The following is a 7,490-nucleotide window of genomic DNA, read 5'->3' on the forward strand; positions in this document are numbered from 1 at the left end:
ACTGCGACCTCATATGGATGAATAACTAATTATGTCGATCGCAACTTTGTATTATATATTATATATTATATGCGTGTAATTTGTTGTAGAATAAAAGTATATTATTAATATAATGCATTGTTGTAATTGTTTATTTTATTTTTCAACAATCGCAAAATTTTATTTCCTTATTTGAAAGAAACAGAAATATAATTAATAAATTAGAATAAGAACAATAAATTGATGGACTCCTTCTATTAACATAATAATAAAACACACACACACACACACACACACATTATATCATATATAATTTTAAGATCACGTCTGTGATGATACAATGTTTTAACATCATTTTGTAAGGATGGCCCAAATTACGAACCGAAACGTTCAAGTTTTTTAAATTATTGTTACATTGTATGTAAGATAATTAATTTTAATATTTGACACTACGCAATTACTTCTTGTGATAATTCCTATTGCCTTTTTTATCACGATTTAAAAATATAATTATTGAGACTTAATTCACTATCGACATATTTCTAGTTTTGTTACACCTATTTCAATTATTCATATATTATTTAACGTAATTATTTCAAATTTATTAATTAATTTAATCAAACTGATTTAATTATTTATTTTAATTATTTAAAATAATTTTGACACTCTCACACATTATCTATACATGGTAAAATAGTTTTAAACAAGATATAATAGAAATTTATATTTCGAAAATCAAGAATTTTACTTTAATGACTTTAATGTAATTGTAAATATAGGAAAGAGAATGATTATTAATTTTATATAAATAAGAAATTGATAGACAGTGTTGAGCAATATTCACTATAAAGTGGCTTTGTTGGCACCCGATGCTTTTCTTAAAACTAATCCTTGTCACAGGCTGTCCAGGTACAGTTTTGTTGAATTCTCTTAATACAACTTTCCGAGTCGTATAATTTTCTAAATTATTTTAATAAACATTTTGATTAAAGACTAAAATAGATGTTTTTCGTATATGACATAGTAATATATAAAACTCAATTGAACCCGTTACCTTTTTTTGGATTGTTGAGTCAATTCTGTAACACTCGATGTGACACTCACAAAAACACTGTAATTGCCAATACTTTATACGGCAAACTAGGAATTATATAAATGATTATATTTTTCAATGCAATTTTAGTTCAATAATTTTTACACGAGTAAGTGTGATCCAAATTAACTTTCGTACGAATATTTATTATTGTTTGATCAGTAAATGTTTAAAACTTGATTTAATTTTTAATGTCACTTCCTTATGAAATGCAAATAAGTACAAAACATGATTTTACATAAAAATAAAAATAAACAAAAAAGTTAAATAATTTTTAAACCAATAAGAAAATTGTATTCAAATTTTACACATATATTCAAACGTAACAGAATAATTTATGAACTTTAATAAATATACATCTATATAATTTTATATATATCTGTAAAATTTAAATTAACGTGTTTATATATTATTAGATTTTATTTGCAAAAAAATTATGAGCGATAACTACATCATCTAAATTCGGATTGGCAAATAACTGACAAATAACCTGTTCGATTTAACCAGACAAAAATTAATTTTTGTAATAAAGTGATAAATTAATATCTGATAGAAAAGAATTTTCAAAGAAAAGCAAGCTCAATCCATGATAAGAGGAGAAAGAAAAGATCGATCTCTTTATTAATCTTTCCATTCTCCACTGATACGCAAATGTCTACTCACAGTGAGATGTAATGAGCAAGGACTGTCTCCTATAATAGCAATCGCACTAGAGAACACATAAAGGACACAGATATACTAATTATTAAAATAGCACAATATTTTATACAGCACTTCCGAAGTTGATACGCGACGATGTTGAATTGACGAATCAATTGCGATTTGTTTATTCAGTTCAGAGGCGATGAACACATTAGCTTTCCCGCCATCGTTAAGATATTGAGTCCTTCAAGGTACTAAGCCCCTCCACTTCAAGATCATACTTGTGGAGGGATTATCATCAGCAAAAAGTAATGTGATTACTGATATATGCTTTAAAAAATAAGTATCAAACATTGGTTTGTTGCCGTTGCAAAATATTTAATCAAGGAATAATTATTATCTATGATGATTTATATATATATATATATCCAACTAGCGAGAAAATAAAATTCATTATCAATTGCAGTAGGTTTTTTTTACTAATTGAGAGAATTCACTCATATTTTTTATTTTCTCTTAATTTTTTAAGAAAATATTAGGTAATATGCATAATATAATCTGAATTGTTAGGACTTACACTAATTGAACAGTTAAAAATATACGATTATACATAATTAATAATAGTGACATTTAATAAAAATAGTCCAGGTGATTATATTTACGTAAAGAACGTTAAGTGACTATTATTCCCGGGTCGTTGTTAAATGTTAAAAGTTTATTGAAAAATGTAGTGTAGCCGAAATTTACAAGAGAATTCTAGTTTTTTAATTTGATTTAGTTAATTATTGTTTCTCTTCGATGTGTTTATTTAATAGGGCAAATAAAAATAAAAATTTATTAAATAAATTAAATACTCTTATCTAAATTTCGTACAATGAGAGAGAGAGAGAGAGAGAGAGAAATCTTAACTCCAAAAAAATTATATCCAAAAGAAATATGTTACTATTGAAAAAGAATGAAAGCATTTGCACTCTTGAATAAGAGTGGCAAGTTTTCACTTATTTGTAATAAAATTTCACATCATTTTGAAGATTCAATCCAAAAAAGGAGATTTTATACCAAGAAATTGACAGAGTAGATACTTTTTATAATATTAATAAAAAGAATGACTACACTAAGAAAAATAAAGCATATACTTATGTGATAAAATGTTGTCATGTCATAACAATTATAAGATCAAACATAATAATATAAAAAAATCATTATATTTAAATATTATAAAAATATAAACTTTTATTAATTTTAGTAAATCGATAAAAATTGATAATAATATAAGGTATTAAAAAATCTATAATTTTTTTTGATAGGCAATTGTGTAATTAATACTAATTTGATTCAATTAATAATTATCAGATAAATCCAAGTATTTATTTCTTTCACATAGAGATATTTTTTATACTTAGGGCCAAATACTGACACACATACACCTAAGATAATAACTGTACCTAATAACATGAACCACACACGGAATTAAAAAAAACCAATGATGATACATTGTTCACTAAGCAGAAATTTTAAATAGTACCACAAAAAGAAAGTCATTACAGTATTAGGAAAAACATGAAGCACAGCAATTTGATTTTGCTTCTTTCTCAAAACAAATATTTAAAACAAAAAAGCACTAGAAGTCATGTTTTCTTAATTTTTATACATATTTTAAATAAAATTTTTTGTTTTTTTATTTAAATATTTTCTTATATTGCATTTAAAACAAACATATTTATTTATATCTTAAAATGTATAATTTTATTAACAATTGTTATTTTAAAGAGATTTCTATAAAATTTATTATAATAAAAGAAATAAATTTGTAAAAACAAAATAAAAATTTTTTAATTAAAAACAATTTTTAATTGTATTTCTTTTAGTTATACATGCATATAAATGTGATATATAATGTCGTTTACAATGAATTCGTGTATTATTTCGATAATAAAATGTTTTTTGTGTTTTAAGTACAAAATAATATAAATAATTTTTCAAACCGTTTTTCGGGTGTTAAAAATTATGGTTTTATTACTACAAAGTATTACGCGTGTATTACTGCAAAACAATTATATATATAATATATAAATTATTAAAAATGGAGATTGATACATGTAGAATTTAAATAAAATGATAATAGGTTAAATGCAATTTAATCTATTAATTTGTATTAAAATTATAGAGCTTATTGAGCTTTTGGATACAATAAATAAATATTCATTATAATGAAATGAATTGATTAATAAAAAATTAAAGTATTTATTAACTAACTCATAAAAGTTTCATGAGACAATAAAGCGAATATCATGCTTCCGTTATCAATTAAAAGTGGCACCATTGTTTCGCCATTTACTCGAGAAAAGCTATTGCAACCATATTGTGAAATATGAACAAAGCATTTAGCTAACTTGGTCATTGGAAAAGTATCTGTTGATTGTTTGCATCATCTTTAATAAATTAAATTATTTTTCTTGAATGCATCTTTTTTTAAATGTAACATTAGAGTATATTATAAAGCATAAAAAGTATATTAAATACTTATATTAAATAGATAATTCTTTTTAATGAACTAATTGTCAGTACGTCATAATCGAGCACTGTTCTGACAATTAGTTTCGTGGTTGTAGTTAAAAATGTTAATTAGAATTAAATAATTTCTACCAGAAAGTTATCAGTTTGAATAATATTTAGTATATAAGTTATAATTTTTAAACTATTCAAACATTCAATTAATAAATGTATATTACCTATAAGAACATCTTCTTTGCGGATTCTTTTTAAATGGTTTGTATGACACTCTTTTGAATATAAAATACGAAAAAATGTGGTACACGTAATATTTATATATATCATAAAACTTTTCTAGTTTTTAATATTAAACACTAATGGGATAGATTATATGAATTAAAGAGAATTAAGGATGTATATCTAAAATGTTTCAAAATGATAACAAAATTATGAAAAATTACAGATTATTCTAAATTGCATTAAGAAATAATATAACAAATTTTATTGGTGATAATTTACTATTTGGATCACAAGTTATTTAAAAAAATTAGTAGTAACAGTTTTTAAATCTGTCCTCTAATAGAAATGTGTATGTGTGAATATGAATATATATGTATAATGTTTCAGAAGTACTTTATGTATTTACAATTATTAATGTAAAGTTACGATGCAATGTATGGATTAGTTGTCTAATAAATAAACAAAATGTTTATTTATTTTAAATCTTAATAACCAATCAGTAAATCGCAATAAAACTTTGCATAAGTTATTTTGAATACTTAAAGTATTTATAAAAAAATTATTGTTATTATTTTTAAATTATTAGTATATAACAATAAAAATAATAACTTAATATATAAACAAAAATACAATATATAACTTAATATAAATATAAACAAAAATACAATATATAAACTATAAAAATGTGTTGTACAATAAAAATAGAATGATATGAACATAACTTTATATATACATATATATATATATAGCTTAAAGTGTAAATATTAACACATTTGTAAGAATGACTCAGATACATCTTTAAAGGAGAGGAACACCATTCTGAAATGGAGATCCGAATATCATGTGTAATTTTGTGAATTTTTTAAAGTAAATTATAAAAGAAATTAATCTATTTTAAGCTCTTAACTCTACATATGTATATCAAAATAAATAAAATTTTTTTACATATTGTATTAAAATAAAATGACGACACTGGAGCTTTTTCAACCTTGTTATTATTAAAAAATCCTATTCTCCGCTGCTAGCAGTTCACTATCGTGAACAGTGAACCAGGATAAGTAAACCAAACATTTTTATAATCTAGATGATATTTACTTTGAAAATACATACGGATATGTTAAAATATGTTTTTTGTGGAAATATAACAGTCATTTGAAACAAGGTAATAATCATTTTTAGCCAAGGAACTAAAAATTTTCTGCAACAAAAAATAAATATTTCAATAAATCGCAAAATCCATATTTCTGTAGAGAAGCTAGCATAGAAAATCCTTTTCAAATTTCAAGTGAATTGAATAAAAATTGTTACAGTTATGTTGCTAACCAATTTGAAAAAGTGATTTCAAGAAAAACGCGTTTCAAGTTTTGCTTTACGACATTTCATATATAAAATTTAAAAAGAATTTTAGTGCCATCTATGCTGCTTTGTGCCAAGTATACTGAAACTTATACTTTGTCTTTAAATGTCTTTTTTATACGTACTTTATAAATTCAAATGTTTTGAGTTGTTTCGAATCGTTCTAAAACGCTGACGTTGCGACGCGCTTCATCAAATCGGCTTTAAACTTATTTTAAAAGTTCAATTTCGTATTGAAAATTGTATCTTGTTTTTAAGATTATAAAGTGTTGTTTAAGACAAAATAAAAATTTTTATTTTTTTAACTTTCCAAGATGACGTTCCTCCTTAAACTTAGCCAATATATCAAACAAATACGGAAAACACTTAAAATACGTTGTATCCTTCCAATCATAACAAATTTCAGTTGAAACGTTGACTTTTTTCCATCATATTTAGAGCTCCTATAGACGAGCGACTTTATAGCGCCACAATCGAAACGCCGCGCCGACCCGTTCATACCTGATAATAGGATATACCCTATTATTATTAATATTTATCCAAGTACCTTTCGTAGAAGAATATAACATATTTATTTTTGACAAATTTTCAAAAAGTGAACCGTTTGTGTGTATATTTATGTGTTTGTAATGATGAGTGCACAACAAGTACAATAATAAATTATGTATACAATGTAAATAAAATAAAAAGCGTAATAATCGCGGAAAATTGTATTATTAAAATAAGAAAATAATAAGTTAAAATTTATCTGTGAAGTATTATTGTAGACGGATTATTGCGGTTTTAGTTATTATATTTACACAACAAAGTATTAGTATTATAAATAATGTACATAAAACAAAATAATATTATTACGTTTCTAATTGTGATTTACACGATGTTTTACAAATAAGTATATTTGAAATGCATTATATTTATATCATGTTCATTAGTCTTCGCGGTAATTTAAGTGAGTGAAAAGAAATGTCGACAAAATGATATTATCCGTTGCATATAATTTTAAATCTTTTAGAATTACAAATAGTTTCATACTGTGTGCGTGTAAAATTAATGATTTCTGACACATTCGCATTCACAAGAGTACATCGCGCGATTCGTTGATTCTTTCTTTACTTTGTCAAACAATTGGATCGTATTACTAATGTAACTGTAATTAATTACGTTTACAGAATTCAACTTGATCGTGTATTGAATAGATATTGGAGATCATTAATATCAGAGAATGGCAAGTTACTTTTCAAAAGTAATTAGTTACGATAGTTACTGAATCTTAAAAATAACTCTTACCGTTACCTTACTTAAAAAGTAACACTTGTAACGTTTCAGTTACTTTTTTCATGCTGAAATAAGATCAGTCTAAAAGATGCAGGTATTGCAAATACATCTTCGGTATTCTTTTTCTAATGTTGGTATTCTTCAATATTCTTTATAAATTTATGTTTACAGTATTAAAACATGTCTTCATAGTTATGAGAATGTAGTACATAGGATATATTCCAAATTTGCGAATCAAAATGTCATAGTTAAAAAGTTCTCAAAGAAATAAGTTATATACATAAAAGTATTTGCTATAATTGTTGTTTAGCACGATATACTTCTTTAAATATAATGGTTTAAAATTAGCAATTTAGATAATATATCGATACTTTATTGTTTAAATGTAATTGTACAATATGGATGTTGTACA

The sequence above is a fragment of the Trachymyrmex cornetzi genome, unplaced genomic scaffold (genome assembly GCF_001594075.2).
Source record: "Trachymyrmex cornetzi isolate Tcor2-1 unplaced genomic scaffold, Tcor1.1 scaffold156, whole genome shotgun sequence".
Taxonomy (NCBI): Eukaryota; Metazoa; Arthropoda; class Insecta; order Hymenoptera; family Formicidae; genus Trachymyrmex; species Trachymyrmex cornetzi.